Source organism: Callorhinus ursinus, unplaced genomic scaffold (assembly GCF_003265705.2).
Source record: "Callorhinus ursinus isolate GAN/ISIS: 27379988/994484 unplaced genomic scaffold, GSC_fseal_2.0 scaffold14, whole genome shotgun sequence".
Lineage (NCBI taxonomy): Eukaryota > Metazoa > Chordata > Mammalia > Carnivora > Otariidae > Callorhinus > Callorhinus ursinus.
The window spans coordinates 35,976,010-35,996,293 of record NW_027397076.1 but is presented as its reverse complement, the minus strand read 5'-3'; the positions used below and the strand labels follow the sequence as shown (position 1 = coordinate 35,996,293).

The 20,284-nt window shown below is 36.9% G+C and overlaps 1 protein-coding gene across 1 annotated transcript in view; it reads left to right on the top strand.

The window, feature by feature from the left end:
- RAP1B (RAP1B, member of RAS oncogene family) overlaps positions 1-20,284 on the top strand; it is a 46,248-nt gene that overhangs the window by 12,899 nt on the left and 13,065 nt on the right. The gene's annotated exons all lie outside the window — the stretch shown is intronic.

Here is a 20,284-nt window from a genome sequence, read left to right as displayed (position 1 = left end):
GGCTCCTTACTTCCTGTCCTGCTAGGGTGTGGCCCATAGGGCCAGACTGTATCTAACAGAAACATAATATCTGCCTCAAAATGTCTTATATAGATGTATGAATGTGTGTGTTCACATTTATTTTTAGAGAGACTTACCGGTGTCTGAAAAGACATAGGTCTAAATGAATCTTGGTTGACAACCTTGCTTTGTAGAAAGTAAAAATGCCAGGTACTAGCTTTCCCGGCCTCCCTTGCAGCTAGGGCGCAAGTGCTTTAGGTTGGTCCAGCAAACAAAGGAATTTTCTAAAATCTAAAGGGAAACTTTGCAGAGCTGCAGTAGCATGAATCCTTCAATGTGAAACTGTTACTTTATTAACTACTTCCAGAATCAAAGTGGGCAAATTTAATAGATTTAGCTTCTAAATTAAAAGTACTTTACCCAACATGCCCTTCTTTACAAGTTTTTTTTTTTTTTTAAGTTTTATTTATTTGACAGCGAGACAGCAAGAGAGGGAACACAGGGGGAGTGGGAGAGGGAGAAGCAGGCTTCCTGCCGAGCAGGGACCCCAATGCGGGGCTCCATCCCAGGACCCTGGGATCATGACCTGAACCAAAGGCAGACGCTTAACGACTGATCCACCCAGGCGCCCCCCTTCTTTACAGTTTTATCTATAAAGCTTGATGGAGTTTTAGGGCATGTTGGGGACTTACCTTCTTGCCATAGGTTCCCCTGGTAACACTTTAATTATCCTCAGGAATAGTTTTAAACAACTGAATCTGTTGACTAAGTGAATAATGAATGAATATGGAGTGAATGAGTGAACATTATAAAAATGAGCAACATGAACTGTGCTGGAACCCAAAGCATTGTTTTTAGATAGTCTTCAGCATTCAGGCAAACCATTCTCAGTGATTCCTTTGGCGGAGGGGGGGGGCGGGGGGGGGGCTTTGCGTATTATTTTGCAGCTAATCATCTTTGTAAAACTATCAGACAACACTGCTAATTATTTAAGATCAAACTATTCTACAGCGAAAGTTTTTAGAGTTACAACCCTATTTCTCCTTCCCCTAAACCATAGTAGTCATTGATAATTGAGAACTATACTCTTTCCCTGTGGGACCAGAGTTGGTCTCAGAATCATTCTCAACACTGCACTCCAGGTAGCCATTTATATTTTGCATTGGTGTTTGAACGAAAACCCATTTGCCACCTGTGAATAAATAGACAAGATCTATCCTTGTTTCTTCCAGGCTCTAGCCTTTAGGGTAGGTATCAGCAAACTTTTTCTGTAAAGGGCCAAATAATACATTTTTAGCCTTTGAGGACCATACAGTCTCTGTCACAACCATTCATCTCTACCAGAGCAACCATAAACAATATGCAGTTGCATGGCAGTGTTCCAACAAAACTTTAATTACAAAAAAAAACAGGCAGTAAATGGGATTAGGCCTGAGGTCTGGAGTTTCCCAGCCCCTCCTCTACGGCAAGAAACTGGTTTTGATTCATTCAACAAATAATTGCCTTCTATATTCCAACTGTGTTAAGTGCTGGTTATGCAGCAATTAACTTTACACATATCTCTCGCCATGAGATATTTAAGTCTTTTTTTTTTTTTTTTTAAGGAGAAAGCGGGGGCGGGGAGGGGGCCGGTGGCAAGGAAGAGGGAGAGAGAGAAAAGAAAATCTTAAGCAGGCTCCATGCCCAGTGCAGAGCCTCTTACAACCCTGAGATCATGAGCTGAGCCAAAATTAAGAGTTAGATGTTTAACCCACTGAGCCATCCAGTCCCCTGAGATATTTAAGTCTTAACTGAGTATTTTTTTATGCATGTGGACAGATCCAAAGCAGTTTTTTGAGGAAAAGTATGGCCTGTCCCATAAATCTGCCTCATTTGTCAATATAAGTGAGATCTTGGGCAAATATGCTAAGTGGTGCCATGTTGTGTGGTAGTGATATTAACTAAAAGTGATCTCAGTATGCTTTGGATATCACGTGGTGTGATAGCAAAGTTAATATTCTTTTGTGAAAAATAGCCTTGAATGTATGCATCTGATAGCTGCTCTGTCTGCCCATGGTAGGTACACAGTATTCATGCAGTCTTATAAAAGCTAAAATTACTGATTGTCTTAGCTATCTTTTGTCAGTCACTTGCAATTTCTTCCTCTATGCAGTATATGGTTCTGACCTCTTAATTTTAGTTTTTATCATCTCATTAAAGGTTTTTGTTGCAAGGTGGTGCCTTTTTTTTTAAGATTCATTTATTTTGGGGAGGGCAGAGGAGGAGAGAGAATTTTTTTTTAATAAAGATTTTTTCTTTTTTTTTTAAGATTTTATTTATTTGACAGAGAGAGAGCAAGAGCAGAACACAAGCAGGGGGGAGTGGGAGAGGGAGAAGCAGGCTTCCTGCTGAGCAGGGAGCCCGATGTGTGGGACTGGATCCCAGGACCCTGGGATCATGGCCTGAGCTGAAGGCAGACGCTTAACGACTGAGCCACCCAGGCGCCGGAGGGGAGAGAATCTTAAGCAGGCCTCCCACTGAGTGAGTGCAGAGCCCCGCTGCAGGGCTTGATCTCAAGACCCAGAGATCATGACCTGAGCTGAAATCAAGAGTAGTCGCTTAACTGACTGAGCCACCCGGGTGCCCCCAAACTGATGCATTTTAAAAGCCATCTATTAATCATATTTTAATAAAATGCTTAACATTTCTAGACATATTGTCCAGGCTTCTGTTAGAACTATTTTTATTCATTTTAAAAAGTACCTTTGGTTTTCTCCTCAAAACATCCGGTACTGTTACTTATAAAATGAGACCAGGTTCTTGACCAGTACTCAGAGATCTATGTTATGTTGACTGTAGACTACCTTGCTGTTTTTATTTTCCTATTTGTACCCTGAGATCCACTCGGACTGTGCTTTCTATGGTAGTCTAACCATATTCCTACATTTTGCTGCCTACTGTGCCTTTGCTTTTACTTCTCTCAAGTGTGTTTTTCCCTATTGAAATGCTGTGCCTTTTGTTCATTTGCCACCACCTTCATAAATTTGTTCCTGACATCTCTTCAAATTTTCATAATATTTTTCTCATTTTTCATATTTTTTATCTCATCCTTCCTACAAAACTGTAAACTTCCTGAAAGCAAGTATGTTTTGTTCACCTCTGTAACCTTCATAGTGACTTGAACTTAAGGCATGTTCAAATACTAATTAGATGAAAGTACTCCTAATTTAGCAAGGGACAGTGTTTCTTCAAGTGAAATGTCCTTAGACTTGTAGCCAAATGAGAAAACTCATGCCAAGATATACTGTAAATTGTAAATACTATACAGATATTGTCTGTTACCATAAACATTCAACTTGGCTCTTACACTAAGTGCCTCACAGTTTGGTTTTTAATTTCCATATTTTATTTCAGAGAAGAGTATGATTCTGTTGTGGCAAAAGACAAGCTATATAGTACCCAAAATGTTTGCAAGATGTTTTTTAAGACTTCACAGTTTCATATTTTTAAGATTATGAAATATAAGAGGAAGCAAATTCCTCTTAAGATGTATTCCTCCTAAGATAAGCAACCATCTTGATTTGCTCAGGAGTGAGGATTTGAAACACAAGACTTAACAGTGCTAAAACCAGGACTGTTGGTTACCCTGACTCCACTTTATGATGTAGCCATCTTCCTTGCATGTCACTGTGTTGGCACAGTTTTAAGAAGTGTAATAAATGCCTAGTAACTGGATGATTGGTTTGATGGGAGAGGGGTGTTGGGGGCACTTGGGCTCTTATTTATTGTCTCTGCTATTATTTTGGACATTTTCTGATGTTCAAATGAAAATACAAAAGTGCATTTGATTAATTAGTCTATTTAGGAATATGTTTGTGTATGACATATCATTGGTGACCTTATCAGAAGATGGTGCTACTCAACTTTTTAATTTAAAATTACATAATCTGTCAGATGATTAATGCTTTACTTAAATGTACCTTATTAGATAAAGCGAAGTCTGAGGTGGCCTGAAATTATCCTCTTAGTTCCCTTTACAGTGGTTTAAGCTTTACTCATAGATTTGCATTGCAGAGACCATCTTTCTAAAGAAATACCTAGGATAGACTATGTCTGGTCATACATACCTTTGCTGGAATTAGCTTTTGTACGTGCTTATGTATATAAATCAGAGAAATCCATGGCTGAGAACTCTCTTAAGAGCAGGTATATAACTTCAAGTTACTAAAAATCCTTTTAAGTTTTATCAGCACTTAGGCAATAGTGGCTTAACTATTTTGGGACATACACTATGCCTGGTGGTATTGTTGGAAAAGAGCCATTAAAAATATTGATACTTTATACCAAAAAGGACATTAATGACCCGTTCCTTCCCTCTTCCCGCTCCTCATTTTGTTTTGTTTCAAGTTCCCTCCCATTTTGTAATGATAAATTTTTTTTTTATTTTAACCGTACCTCTTGGGGCTATGTGGAATAATAGCATCCTTAATTTGATTACTCTTTGGCTAAAATAGGCTCTTCTGGAATGGTTTGCTTGGTTATCCTTGTTTTTTTTCTTGTTTTAAGAATGTGAATAGAATCCTTTGATGTTATTTTAGTTTTTTATGGTTCTTCTTGCCAGCCTGTGAGACTTGCCAGCTTATATCTTGGGCCACATTGTAGAAAAATTACTTGTGCCTTGTATCCAACATTATATTCCTATATAGAAATGTAAAGATCAGATTTGGGTTATGAAAAGACTTGAGAAGGCAAGAACATGGAAAAATTTAGGTTGAAGTTGAAAAAGAATGGTGTTCTTTTCACAAAAGAAGGAGCAAATCTGTATTTTGCTTACAGTAGTTCTAGTTGATTTTTAGTAGATAAATTTTCTTTTAGACTAGATCTTAAGGAAAGAATGTGAAGTAAATACTGGCGGTGGTGTCACATAGCAGTAATTACTTGATTATTCCTAAAGAAATGAGAAAATAAGATAAAAGTTACTGGCCTGTTTACAAAAGGCTTCCCATAAAGAGGAAAAGGGAGCAAGTCTAAAGACACTGTATGGCACTTTGTGGGCAAATGATTTTTATATGTTATGGTTTATTGTACAACACAAGTTAATTACTGAATATTTTACCCTGAGATACTCATTAAGCCTAGAAAGGTTTTTGGTTTTGTACACTATTAATCTTTTCTGTTCATATTTCTGTTTCTCATAAATTGGCAAAAGACTCCATCAAAGTTCATTTGATGAAGCCTTAACGACTAAAACTATAAACCTTAAAATTGAGATTTGTAATCATCTAAATAAATTACATATTTCAAATTAATAACCCAGGAATATTGAGTGGAACAAATTACACATGGTACATTTATAATCTTGCTAAACAAATCAGTGTTCTGTTTTATGTCCGAAGCCTTTTGAATACAGGCAGTGAGCATCTTCTTTGTGATCTCTTTAGAAATGAGAGATGCTACTACCATGTCCATACTATTGTCAGTTTTTACTCTGCCGCCTTAGAGACCTATTGCAAAAGATAAAAGATACTTCCTGAACCAAGTCTGTTCCTCTTAAGCTCCCAGTCTGATTTAATGGCCTCGCTATCTATGTTTGATCATGCTGCATCCTATTTTTCTTTCCTTACCCATCTAGTCAGTCACAGTGTTCTCTTGATTCCTTCTGTCATTGCCCTAACCTAGGTCACCATCTCAGCTGTGGTAACCTCTTACTGAATTCCCAGAATTCGGAAAAAGAGTACTTAGTTTCTGTGATCTTTCTGAAGCACAGATCTGTTCATATCATTTCCCAACTTGCAAATTCTTTGTCTCTCAGTTTCTTGTAGAATACAGGTCAAACTCTTAAGCTAAGAGGGTCCCATACCTCTTCCATTTATTCCCCCCACCCCCGTCCCCATGCGCTCCTAATCCTTTTCCCCCAGAATGCCTCATTTCACAGTGAACTCCCCCTATTTCTTTAAAATATCCACTGGTCTGGTTTAAATATCCATTTAGTGAAGCCTTGCTTGACATATCCTTTTAGGCAGAGAATTCTTTTATATGTACACATAGCACTTTGTTCTGTAGACCATGCTTGACTGTGAGGGAACACAGTGCAAACACTGCATTTTAATGTTCTAAACTAACAGATTTTCTGCGGTATAAAGGCCACTAAAATATAGTTGTCATATTGGTTTTTTTCCTCAAATTTCTACCTCTTTGTCTTCATAGTTAAAACTGTCTCTAATTTGGTCATTCAAATTCAAGTGTATGACAAATGAATGTTTTCCTTCATATTTGCCTCCTGTATCTCACCCCCCTTTTCCCTCTTTGGGAAATAATGAGGGCCCTTATAAGGCGATGAAGTGGAGAGAGTGCAGTTGATTCTAGAAATGCCAAGGTAGAATGTATCAGACTTGGTAATGGACTAGAGAAGATAGAAGTGTCAATGACGGTTCCCCCAGGTATTCAGGTTCCTGTAGTATACTGTGCTTTTGAGGTACTGTAGGTGCTTCAAGTTGAGCACTGTAAATAGATAGATGGGATTTTAAAATAGCAAGTAATACTGCTTACTATGTGTTACGCATTTTGTTAAATATTTTGCGTGGGATAAGTTATTTGAGTCTTAAAAACTTTAAGTAGATACTGTTACTCCCATTGTCAGATGAGGAAATGAGGCACAGAGAGGTTAAATAGCATACCAGGGTCACTTAGCTAATAGTTAGAACTGGCATTCTAGGAAATCACATTAAAGCCGGTGCTCTTAACTTCTACATTTTCCTATCATTTTTTCAATTTAAAATACAGTTAAATAAGGTGTGCGTGTGTGTGTGTGTGTGTGTGTGTGTGTGTGTGTGTGTGTGTGTGTCAGATTTTAAGCTATATAGCAAAGAGTAAAGTTAATCTCCGTACTCCCATCCATATTTACCTAATTATGTTTGGAAGACACAGCAGATCTTTGAGTCACTATGTACACGTATAGAATTACTGCTAGATCTGACAAGAAGGAAAAAAAAAGAAACCGACAGGTTAATTCTTAGGTCATGTCCAAAGAACTCTTGGGAACAGGGGAGAGTTCCACATAAATCCGATCTATTTAGAGGGATCAGTAGAAACTAATAGGTCATTTTTAGCCCACATTATTTCTTCTTGCTTATTTTTGAAACATGTTGGACTTTCCTTTTTTTTTTTTGTCACTTAGCTACCAGCTCATCCCTTGATTTGGCTGAGAAATCTAAGAAACGGGTTCTTCTGCATTTGTCATGTTACTCATAAACTGAAAGGTAATAACTCCAGTAATAAAACTAGAAAACATGACCTTAACTTGCATGTCATAGTATATGTTGGAATAAGCTTTATTTACTGGCAATATTAATCCGTGAAAAGGTCAAGGGAAGAATTTTTTCCTACTTGTATTATAAATACAGTCAGAGTAGAGAAAATGCTACGAACAGTTTGATAGTCTACAAATTCTACACTTGACTAGATTTAGAAATCTAGTTCACAAATGAGACCTTTCTCAGCAGAATATAAGATTGGAAGCATTTCCCATTTGTCTTCATTATGAGAGAGACAAACTCAGAAAGTAAATATGATAAGTAATGTTCATTTTAACAGCTATTTGTTTATTTTGTAGTTTATTTTTAAAAGAGAGTATGAGAAGTAGTGTTCAGACCTCCAAAAATAATTTTTAAATCTCCTCAGAAGTTGTGAATTCTGTCATTGTGTCTAACAGATTAGTTCCAGGTTCTCCTCACATTTTAATTAGTTAATTTTATTTAGGAGGGCAAAGAGAACACAGTAATCCTCTTCAGCTGCTAAAATACTACTTTGGGAGTTGGAGGCGGAAAGGAGAAATCAAATATTGTCTCTTCCAGAAAGTGTTCAGTGGGAGAAGTAATGTCACTTGACTTCGGGAACCAGTAAAGTTTTTTTACTTAGTCCTTTATTTATAATTTAAGATCACAGAATTTCAAAAATGGATGGTTGGGGGTGGGTGTTGTAGCAAAATAACTTGAGGATAGAATTGCTTGAGTTACATAATTTTGGAAAATTTCTGATTTGACTATAGCTATTTGGAGACCCTATGACATATTCTGATGGAAAGGAATTATGCTTTTTGAATATCACTTCCCATGTTTTCAAGGATTTGATTCTTACAGCGTTTTCACGTTTACTAATGAGATTGATTTAAAGAATAAATCAGATTATTAGGTTGAGAGCAGGTGTCTCTGGAACCCAAAAATTGCTGTTTTTAATACTTTTCCTGCTTCAGAGCATTTTCTTTTCTACTGGAATTGCATTCCTACAGGGCAAGTATAAGAACTAATTTTTTTTTTAAAGATTTATTTATTTATTTGAGAGAGCGAGAATGAGAGAGAGAGAGAGTACATGAGGGGGGGAGGGTCAGAGGGAGAAGCAGGCTCCCTGCTGAGCAGGGAGCCTGATGTGGGACTCGATCCCGGGACTCCGGGATCATGACCTGAGCCGAAGGCAGTCGCTTAACCAACTGAGCCACCCAGGCGCCCAGAACTAATTTTTTTTTTCAAGATTTGTATAGTTCATTTTCAACTGGGATTCTTGACATCTGTTGGTAATTGATGTGAACTCAGATGGCAGTTTACATACAAAAGGTAACTTGTTTGTGGTCTTTTAAAGATCTAAATGGTTCTTTCCTTTGCTAGAACTGAATTATTAATCTTTAGTCATTGCTTGATTCAACAAATATTTCTAGACCAAATTGGGGACAAAATAAGGGGCTACTGTACATCTAGTTGATGATAGTAATGACTAACACTTAAAATTTTTTAGACAATATACATTCTTATTTAATCTGCCCATTAAGTCTGTGAAATTGACATTAGCATTGTCTGTATTTTACACACTAAGACACAAGCCGAGAATAAGCGACTACCCTCTGGTAAATTACGTAGGTAGTCAATTCTAGGGTTCCCTTATTCCAGATTCCGTGTTTTACCACCCTGGGCAAGAGAGGACCTTGTGTCCATACCCAAATCTTAAATTAGTTCAAAAGAAGACCTTACTTGCACAAAGCATATGGGACTAGCATGCCAGAACTAAGAAGAAAATATGGAAAGCCTTTGCATCTTGCCTTGGTTGAGTGCTCATAAGGATCAATGGATTTTCTCAGTTGAGAGCAGCTATGAATGTGTAGGTTGTCCTGTATTGTTTTCAGCTCCTTTAGTTAGTGTCTGTATTATATTTGAAAGATAATTCTAAAATGTCTGTAATACCAAACTACCATTATGAAGTTAGGAAAAGAATATTTACATTATCATTAAATGTTAGTACCAACATAGAATTATATCTTTTTTTTTACAATAATTAAGAAGAGGGACTATAACATTAAGATACTTTTAAAAGTTCTGTCCACATAAACGTCTTCAAAACCATGGTATATGTAACAATACATTTTGGAATTGAAAGGGACCTTAGAGATTATTTAGTCCAGAAGTAGAAAATAGTGACTCAGAGTCCAAATCTTCATACCTTAAATAGATTTTATTGGTTTTCACAATATTCACGTTTTTAAGAATTCTTAAATTTAAGAATTTAAGCTAAAGAATGACTTTAGCTGTATAAGCATTCATTCCCCTTGGCCATTAACACCTTCCAGCGTCAAACATTTTACATGCCTACCTGGCTGCTGATCTAAGGCAACTCTGTGTTCAGTACTTTCCCCTTCCCTATTCCTTCATTTTCCAAATAAGGAAACTGGAAATTGAGAATAAAGTGGTTTATCTCAAATTGTATAACTTTTTAAATAGAGCCAAGCTTCTTAAATCTTAAGATAATGTTCCTTTCTACAATTTGTTGTCTCAATAGAAGATATAGTATATAATCAAGTGCAGAAGTATTTGGTGTGGGTTTTCAGAAAGAGGGACTATCATTGTGGTCTGAGACAGTTCAAGAATACTTCAGAAATATTTCTTGACACTACCCTCCTAAGAATTGCATTCTAAGTATTTGCTAGTCAGGAACATTCTATCCTGATCTGTGTAGTATTCTTGCTATGTAACAGTGGAAGGGGTGGTGCGGGAGAGAGGATCATGAATGTCGTTCCGTATAGAGCTGGCAAAGGAAATCACTGAGGAGCATTTTGTGCATATTGAATAATGGTGCCTCATAAGACCAACTACATTAGATTGCTCCAGAAATCCCATTTTTCCCCTGCTAGCAAAGAAGGGGCTTTGTAGCCATGAGCTCTCCAGTAGATTCTAGACAGATCTCTGTGAACTTTCCCAAATCCAAATTTAACTTCAGCTACAAATTAATTGGCATATTACCCTGCTAAAGATGTTGATTTGAAAATAATAAACAGAATAAAGCCAAATGGTAGAAACTTTTGTTTAAAACACAAAATCAATCTATTCAAAGGGCTCTTTGGGTACTGAGCTATACAGTTGATTCCTGAACAGCGTGGGGATTAAGGGTCAAACCCACATATAATTTTTACTCCCCCAAAACTTTACTAATAGCTTACTGTTGGCTGGAAGCCTTACTGATAACATAAACAGTTGATTAGCATATATTTTATATGTCATGTATGTTGTGTACTGTATTATTAGAACAAAATAAGCTAGAGGAAAATGTTTTTAGAAAATCAGAGAAAACGCATTTACAGTACTGTACTGTATTTTTTTAAATCTGCATATAAGTGGACCCATGCAGCTCAAACCTTTGTTGTTCAAGGGTCACCTGTATACTTCTGACTTGTTTTATATTGATTTATTTGTGTCTCTCCACACCCCATTGTAAATTCTGAGGACAGAGTCTTTTGTTCACTGCTTCATTCCCATTGGGTAGAGCAGTACCTAATATGTTGTAGGCACTCATTATATATTGATATTGAGTACTAAATGTTATAGTAATCTTGGTGTAAGTTATTTCTTAGATTTTTTTTTTTTTAAGATTTTATTTATTTATTTGACAGAGATCTGAGACACAGCGAGAGCGGGAACAGAAACAGGGGGAGCAGGAGAGGGAAAAGCACGCTTCCTGCGGAGCAGGGAGCCTGATGCAGGGCTCGATCCCAGGACCCTGGGATCATAACCTGAGCCGAAGGCTGACGCTTAACAGCTGGGCCACCCAGGTGCCCCTTAGATTTTCTTTTTTAATCTTTAGGTACTAGCACAACTCTTGGACTAGAGTAGGTCTTCAGTAAATGTTAACACCAAGTAAAAGCTAAGAGTTGATGGTTTTTTAAATTACAATGTAGTTAACAGTGTTAAATTAGTTTCAGGTATACAATATAGTGATTCAGCAGTTCTGTATATTAGTGCTCTCAGGGTAAGTGTACTTTTAATCTCCTTCTCAAAAAATACAGAAACACTAATTGGAAGGGACATATGCACTCCAGTGCTTACTGCAGCTGCAGCATTATTTACGATAGCTGAACTATAGAAGCAGCCCAAGTGTCCCATCGATAGATGAATGGATGTTAAAAACTATGACTACATATATAGTTAAAAAATACATATATATAAAACTATATATGTATATGAGGTTTTTTTTAAAATACATCTATCATTTTTTTTATGCTTTTTTTATTTCCCCAGAGATTTTTAGAATTACTCTTACGGTTCATAATTAGGGTCAGTAATATTTGAAGTTGGGTCTGTCTTAGGTCTTATTAATGAAAAATATATGTAATATAGAGTGGTAGATAATCAAGTCACTTATTTGCTTTTTGTTACGTATTTTTATATAGTGAAGACATTTAGACTAAAATTTTACTGAATTTTTATTTTCTCTGACTCATATGTCTCTTCAGAATTTTCTCAGAATCGTTATAGCATCCATTTTTGTTTTGTATTTTTGTGAAAATTCCAGTACATTTCTGATTGACAAAGTACTATCTTGGATATATTTACTGAGCTTCAGGTAGACTGTGATTGCATCTGTTTCCTCAACTTTCTTTTCAAGCAGTTATGAAGCAGCCCATGAAATCTGACTTGGGAAGGAGCCCTAGGAGATTTGTTTTCTTGTCCTTCCATATCTTTGCTATGATTTTCTTTGAGACTAGAATTAAACAACTTCTTAAATTGACTGGGGAAAAAAATGCAAGCAAAATTAGGTCTGTAGAGTAAGTGGAGGAAGTTGTAGAAGGTAATAATAAAATAACCTTTTAAATTAGTGAATAGGGTACCCAAGTGTTTTTGCAAGAAATACAGCAAAGTCTAAAACCTATCAGTTACTTTCATTGATTGGGAGTTGGTTTTAAGTCACACAAATTTTAGGAGCTCTATATAAGTAATTAAAATTAGGAATCTTTACATGTAAATATATAATTCCCAAAATTACACCCCCCAATAATCTTAGATTGTTGGAGGAGTAATGTGAATCGTGCTTCATATTTATAATTGTGTAAGTGCCTGCTTGTTGTAGAAGTTACACTTCCTTGCTAATGAAGAAGGATAAGTGAGAAGTGGCATTATTGGTAACACCACTAAACTCATTTTGCATATATACTACATTCTTACCTGTTTACCTGAAGAAAATGAGGATCTGAGAGTCCTTCATTAATTAATGACTTAATATAATAGGTGACTTAATAGATTTAGTTCAAATGTAGATTAATTTAGGCATATTATTTTTAATTAGCAATTCTTAACTTTGCTTTTAATTTCCAGAGTGCACTTAATTTTTACAAATAAATGCCATTACTTACAAGAAATACCACAAAAAAAGAACATACGTAAACCAACCAAATCCAATCACCTGTATTAGAAATTCAAACTAGAATGTTTCACAGTGGACCGATAGCACCATAATTTTTGGCAGTGTTTAACCAAGACATTCCCATTGCTGATGATATTTTCATTTAACATTTTCTCATGGTGTTGCTCTTAACTTCCTGAAGGTTGTTAAAATTGCTTTCAATGTAGATTTTTTTTTTAGTTGATTATGAAATGGTTTTCATTGTACTTCCCATTTCTTCCAACTGGCAGTAACACCTAGTTATCAGAACTCTTAATAATTTCTAATATCAAGTGCCCTAATTTTACTTTGTATCTTTTAAGATTTTATTTATTTATTTGACAGAGAGACAGCTAGAGGGAACACAAGCAGGGGAAGTGGGAGAGGGAGAAACAGGCCTCCCGCTGAGCAGGGAGCCTGATGCGAGGCCCAGGACCCTGGATCATGCATGACCTGAGCCGAAGACAGACGCTTAAAACGACTGAGCCACCCAGGCGCCCCACTTTGTATCTTTTTTTGTGTCTTAATCTTTATTTTCTCCTGAAGTAGTAGGAGAAGATAAACCAGCAAGCTTTTCAGAATACAATCCTTTGATTGTGGCACACTAGTTAAAGTACTTAGAACTTAAATCCTTTGCCACCCTACTTTTCTTTCTAGGTAGACTTTTTGGCATGCTAATTAATATAAAGATAAATTTTGCTTTGACAATAGAGAGGAAAGTGTTTAAAATTTCAGTATTTACATTGTTAGAGTAAATATTGTCAGTATTTATGTTGATAATTCTTCTGTAAAGCACTTAAAGATAATTCTTCTGTAAAGCACTTAAAGATAATTCTTCTGTAAAGCACTTAAAACAATATGTTTAATTTTGTAATTTTCAATAAATACCTCCTAGCCCTTTTCAAGAACAAGCATACTAGTTATTAAGGTTTAAAAATAGGATTAAAAGAATTTTAATTGTTTCTTCTTTAAGCTTGCCTGTTTGTTTTCTTTAAACATGCACTTTCACCAACAGTATATTATTTATCTGAAAGATACTTCTCTCTGCCAGCATCAATATTATAATTACTATTCATTTTGAGTTGAATGACTGGCTAAACTTGGTGTTTTTGTTTCTAATGACCACTTTTTAAAAATGCCAATGATTATCAACATTCTTAAATGATAATAACGTGGGGTAATTACAAGACAACTCCACAACTCCTCTTACTTTCAGTTTTTAATTTTCATTTGTATATTTCATTTGTATATTTTATAAGTTTTATAAGTTGTTTATAAAACTCTCAGAAAAAAACATAAAAGTAGAAGAAAAATGATACCCCACATTATCACGTATCTGTTTTACACATTCAAGGGAATTAAAATTTATATTACAATCTCAAGATTTTTCTCACTGTTCCAAAAGTATACAGAGATTCTCTCTAGGCTGTCAAAATTACAGTCTGCCAAACTTGAGGTACAGTAAAGTCCATTGACTTGTGTAATTAATATTAAGGGTCAGAAATAACACCAATATTAGAGAATTTTCTTGTGTAGTAATCTGTTTTTTAAAGACTTGCAAGAGGGTTATTTCCCATTCTTTTTCCCTGAACTACATTTTTAAATGATTCAGAATACTGACATGTACTTAGCTTTTTGCTTTTGTATTGACCTGGGAGATTGTAACACATTCCAGTTGCAGAGATGTTAAAATGTATTTTTTTTTTAAGATTTTATTTATTTATTTGACAGAGAAGCACACAAGCAGGGGGAGCTGCAGAGGAAGAGGGAGAAGTAGGCTCCCCTCACAGCAGGGAGCCCGATGCAGGGCTTGATCCCAGGACCCTAGAATCATGATCTGAGCTGAAGGCACACGCTTAACCAACTGAGCCACCCAGGCACCCCTAAAATGTATTTTTTAAGTGCCTCTTAGATTTAGTAGAATATGGTAATAGGCCTTAGAGTCTACAGCTAAAGAATTATAATATAGTTCAGTTGATCTTAACATATTCCAAACTGGTTGTGGTGACAGGAAGACTAAATATGGTTGGAAAATAGTTTTAGCCTATACATTATATCTCTTTGCCTACCTAGAAGAAACTTTCTCAGTCAGACAAAAGCTGGACTGCAGTCCCTGACTTGTATTATGTTTTATTGAGCTAGTAGGTAAAAGGGTAGAGCAATGATTCTCAGTTGTGCCAACTTGAGCAGTAGCTCAGATCACTGCTGCTATTATTTAAAAAGCTGTCATCTTTTGATTGTTACTATGTGCAAGGGACCAGTAACTCTTAAGGAAAATTACTACATTTCATTCCTTAATTTATTGAGCACGTACTATGTGCCCCTAGGCACTGTTTCAGGTTCTGGGGGTATAGCAATGAATAAAACAGACAAAACTCCCTATTTTTTTGGAGTTTACTTTCTTTTTTTTTTTTTAAGATTTTATTTATTTATTTGCGAGAGAGAGAATGAGAGACAGCACAAGAGGGAAGAGGGTCAGAGGGAGAAGCAGACTCCCCGCTGAGCAGGGAGCCCGATATGGGACTCGATCCCGGGACTCCAGGATCATGACTTGAGCCGAAGGCAGTCGCTTAACCAACTGAGCCATGCAGGTGCCCTGGAGTTTACTTTCTTGTGTATCTGCCTCACAACTTTATCATGTAGATATTACTGTTTCCATTTTCCCTATAAAGAAAATGAAGCTTTGAAAGGTTTCATGACTTGCCCAAAGTTATACAAAGCTAGGATTTGAAACTTAGGTGCTGTGAACCACTATGCTGTGCTGTCAGAATTGTCCCTCTTTGGGATTCTTTGAAAGAGAACAGTTATTCTCAGTGTCTCAAACAATAGCACAAATCCCTTTGAAATTCTTATGTAATTCGTCCTATCAAAATTGTGCGTGAAATTTTAGAAATTCAGATTCTCAAGGGCTCATTCTTGGGCATTAAGTTAAGAGCACTTGAACAGGAAGGTCCTGCCCACAGCTCACAAATACACAGATGCCAGCACCTTTTCCCTCCTCCCCACCAAATAGCTAATGACACATTACTTTTTGAACAGGGTTGCCTTTTCTGCTAAAACTAGATGCAACCACACAATCCTTTTAAAAAACAAATAATGGCCATTCCCAGTCAGTCACTGGGATTCACAATGAAATCCATTATTTCAATCTTAGAATCTGTAAACAATTTTTCAAAGCTGGTGTAGTAGAAAAAAGCACCTATTTGAAAAGTAGATATTAGTTCAAATCTTGGCTATCATACAGCTATTTTTTTTTAAAGGAAAAAAAAGTGCCCCTAGCCTTGGTATTTATCAGGATTTAGATACAAATATTTTAGTTGTTTAGTACATGTAAGGAAATATTAGTAAAAATTAATGAGAGGTAATGACTTTGCTCAGTTGCAATTCCTTCCCAGTATTGCTTGTTACAAAGCTTATTGGCAAGTTGCATGTGTTTTGTCACAGTTTTTAGATTTGAAAGTTTATTAACAACTTACCATATTTCTCTACTTCAGAATTTAAAATTTCAGTTCTAAGGTTTTTTATGTAGTATTTATGTAAATTTTTATCTGTAATAAAAATTATTGGTTGAATTACTAAAATTAAAACAAATAGACAAGCATTATTTTATTTTTTTTTTACAGATTTATTTATTTTAGGCAGGGGAGGGACTGAGGGGAAGGGAGAGAGAGAGAATCCCAAGCAGACTCCCCACTGAGCATGGGGCCCAACACAAGGCTCAGTCTCAGGACCACCTTCCTCCCCCCCCCCCCCCTTCCCTGAACCAAAATCGAGAGTCAGATGCTCAACCGACCAAGCCACCCAGGTACCCCAATTAGTATTATTTATAATATCCACAAGCCAGAAATAATCCAAATGTTCATCACCTGATGAATGGGTAAAGAAAATTTCATGTATCCATACAATGGATTTTTTTTATCATAACAAAAAAAAAAAGGAACAGATTACTGATGGCAGCAGTAATGTGGATGAACCTGATTCTGATTCTAGCAACAGGTAATGTTCACTATGGATAAATGAAGCAGTTGGGGAAACAGATCTCAACCATCTCATTAAGAAATGCAATTCCATAAATGTTTACTTTTTATAGTCAATATTTTTAAATGGTAATTTTTATGTTAATTAAGTCAGCTGTGTCATTGTTTTCGTTTTGGGATTTTTTTTTTTTAAGATTTTGTTTATTTCGCAGAGAGAGACACAGCAAGAGAGGGAACACAAGCAGGGGGAGTGGGAGAGGGAGAAGCAGGCCTCCCGCCGGGCAGGGAGCCCGGTGCGGGGCTCGATCCCAGGACCCCGGATCATGACCCGAGCCGAAGGCAGACGCTCAACGACTGCGCCACCCAGGCGCCCCTCGTTTGGGAATTTTAGTAACTTTATACAGTTGTGCATCATCACTACAACCAGCGTTAGAACACTTCCATTACCCAAAAAAATTTCCTTGTGGCTCTATGTAGTCAGTCCACTTCTGCCTCCAGTGGAGAAAGGATAGGAATTGTTGGGTGCTCAGGTTTTCCTTGGAGCAGCATTATGGGGCAGATTTTGAATCATTTCTTAGTATAAATGGAACACTGATCCTTCAGGTGGTTCTGCTCCTTGCATTATGTAAGTGTCCTCACCCACAGGATCCCATTTCTTAGAAAACAAGTAGTTTTTAGTTTTTCTTCCTAGCTTTTTCACTTTGTAAGGGTCTTTGAAAAATCTTAGCCATTGTAGATTTCTAAATTGCTAATTTTTTATTTTAAGTTTCCCAGTCGGGTCTGAGCCCAGTTAACAGAAAGAACAAACTTGTCTTCCTTTACCTCAGCTGTTGGGTCTTAACCACAAAATATATTTTGCAGTTTCCTGACATTAATTTTTATTTTGTTTCATAGCAAGTCATTTTTATTTTGCTTACAGTTTTAAATCTTGACCAATCTACCTCTAAGAAAGACTTCTAAAACAGCGTATTTCCTAAATAGGTTCTTGTTCTCTCAAGGCCAGTTTTTTAAAAATATGCTGGGCTGTTTGAATCTGGTCTTTCCTAGTCTGCTTTTCACCATTTTTCTTTATAAAGAGGAAATCAAGTAATGAGTGATTAAGTTGAAATTCTGAAATTTCTGTCAGTCTCCCTGCTACTTAAGAAAATCCTTAACTATAAATTCAGCTAAATCTAGACTCATGTTTCAACTCAGTTTCTGTAGTTCTTCTGCCTTTTACTCTAGCATTTAAAAAAGCTAGTATAATTGTTCCTTTGCTGCGAAACCGTCGAGAAAAGTAGTTCATTGCAGAGGCAGGGGAGGGACAAAAGGAACAGGACCGTGTGGGCAGCAGGGGGCGGGCGCTTCAGAGAGCAGGCTTCCAGAGCTCTCAGCAGGGGGGTAAAGAAAGCCTATCTTAGTCCTTTTATTTTGAGGCCCCAGAATACCAATTAAAGGAGCTGACTATTGAATGTTACTTTGTCTCATAATTTTTTCTGTAGTTGCAGTTCCTCTTAAGGTATTAATTTTGACATTTCAAAAGTTGGTCATAAGTCCGGTTGTTTAGTCACACTTGTCAAAATCACAGTTTTTGTCATTTGTCAGCGTAAGTACAAAAGTCAAGATTATACTGGGAGTTTACAAAAAAAAAAAAACACCACCACAGTTCTTCCTAGGGAAGGTTGTGGCTTTGACAAAGCAGCCACTAGAGTCAAGAAAAAGGGTATCAGGTTAATTAACTGGGAAGAGGCACATTGGGAACTCTCTGGCTGGCTTAGGCAGTAGAACGTGGGACTCTCGGGCGCCTGGGCGGCTCAGTCGTTAAGCGTCTGCCTTCGGCTCAGGTCATGATCCCAGGGTCCTGGGATGGAGCCCCGCAGCAGGCTCCTTGCTCCGCAGGAAGCCTGCTTCTCTCTCTCCCACTCCCCCTGCTTGTGTTCCCTCTCTCGCTGTGTCTCTCTCTGTCAAATAAAAAATTAAAATCTTTAAAAAAAAAGTCTTAATGAGGGCTCTGTTTGTGGTTGTGAAGGTGTTTGCATATGTCAGTTCATTTTACTCTAATATTTAAGATCTGCTTATTTCGCTTGATATAAATTATTCCTAAATAAAAATGATTTAAGAGTGCTTAAAAAAAATTTTTTTTTAACAAGTGTGTCCTTACAAACAGATCCTCAGTTTCCCTGACCAAGCAGAGGTTAGGAAGGCCCCACATTATCAACAACCCCATAGATACTGACCATACAGTATGCAGTCATGAAGTTCATAAGTGACCCAAGGTGACATTTGATGAGTCACTCACCTCTGCATGAAGAGGCCACTGGTTTTACTCATCTTCAACTTTTAGTTCCTGGAACCAGCTTGAATTGGATTGGAGGCTTGGGGCCTGTGCCTCCATCCATTCCAAATGGAGCACTCCCTTATTGAGTGAATGGAAACGAGACAGTCCAGGACAAAACAAAATACATGACAAATTTTTACACAAGTAGATGAACAAAAGCAAAGCAGTAGCTGAAGACTTAAACTAATGGCAAAAATGTTAACCAAATAGTACACCTCCAAGCCATACCTAAAAGGCTTAATTTCCTTATACCAAGACCTACTTGGTACAAATCCTAAGATAAAATAAATTTGGCAGTGTGAGCTCAAGGAGCCAGTTGGAGCTTCCATCGTTGTTGAGACTGACTCATGTGATAGCAAATTCACAGAACAAACAGATTAGACACAGGCATCCCCTTCAGTACTTTTGTTTGTCTAGGGCATCATTTGGAATGATGTTAAGTGAGGGTCTTAGGTCAAACTATCAAAGAGTGAAAGGCATCATTCCGTATCTGAAACAAAAAAAAGTACAAAGCTGAAGTTATTGATTACTTAAGGAAAAGATAATCCTGGTCAGATACTGCCACCCCTGAGCAGACTAGACTTCTAGTCTTATAGGGTTGAAGGAATTTCAGAGTTCAAAGATAGGCAAGTTAAGTGAATTAATGTCAACTGTAGAAACACTGTCATTCAAGCAAGGCAGTTGTTTAGTTGGCATTTTGTTGTGTGTTCTTCAATTGAAGTGAATCCTTTTTTTTTTTTTTAATTTTTTTAGAAAGAAACGGTGACAAGTTAACAAAAATTGGCACAGCCCAGCTACATAAAGGATAAAAGAATGCAGGGAGATGAGTCTTAATTTTTTTTGTGTCGAAGTATTTGGTTTACTGTTACTGAAGTATTTGGGATGTTTAGGAAATTCTTATCCCCAAAGTTACCGTATTTCCTCTAGTTGGGTTCAGAAACACAAACTTGAAGACATCTTTCGTTAGAACCCTGAATTTTTAAAAAATATTTCTCAGATCAGTATAAATCTATGTGTTTGGGTAATGTCTGCATGGGACTGGTAGTAGAATTGTCACCTAAGTAATCCTGTTTTTAAATGATTTTTTACATTAAAAGAAAGAAAGCTGGGGGGCGCCTGGGTGGCTCAGTTGGTTAAGCGACTGCCTTCGGCTCAGATCATGATCCTGGAGTGCCGGGATCGAGTCCCACATCGGGCTCCCTGCTCGGCAGGGAGTCGGCTTCTCCCTCTGACACTCTTCCCTCTCATGCTCTCTATCTCCCATTCTCTCTCTCTCAGATAAATAAATAAATAAATAAAAATCTTAAAAAAAAAA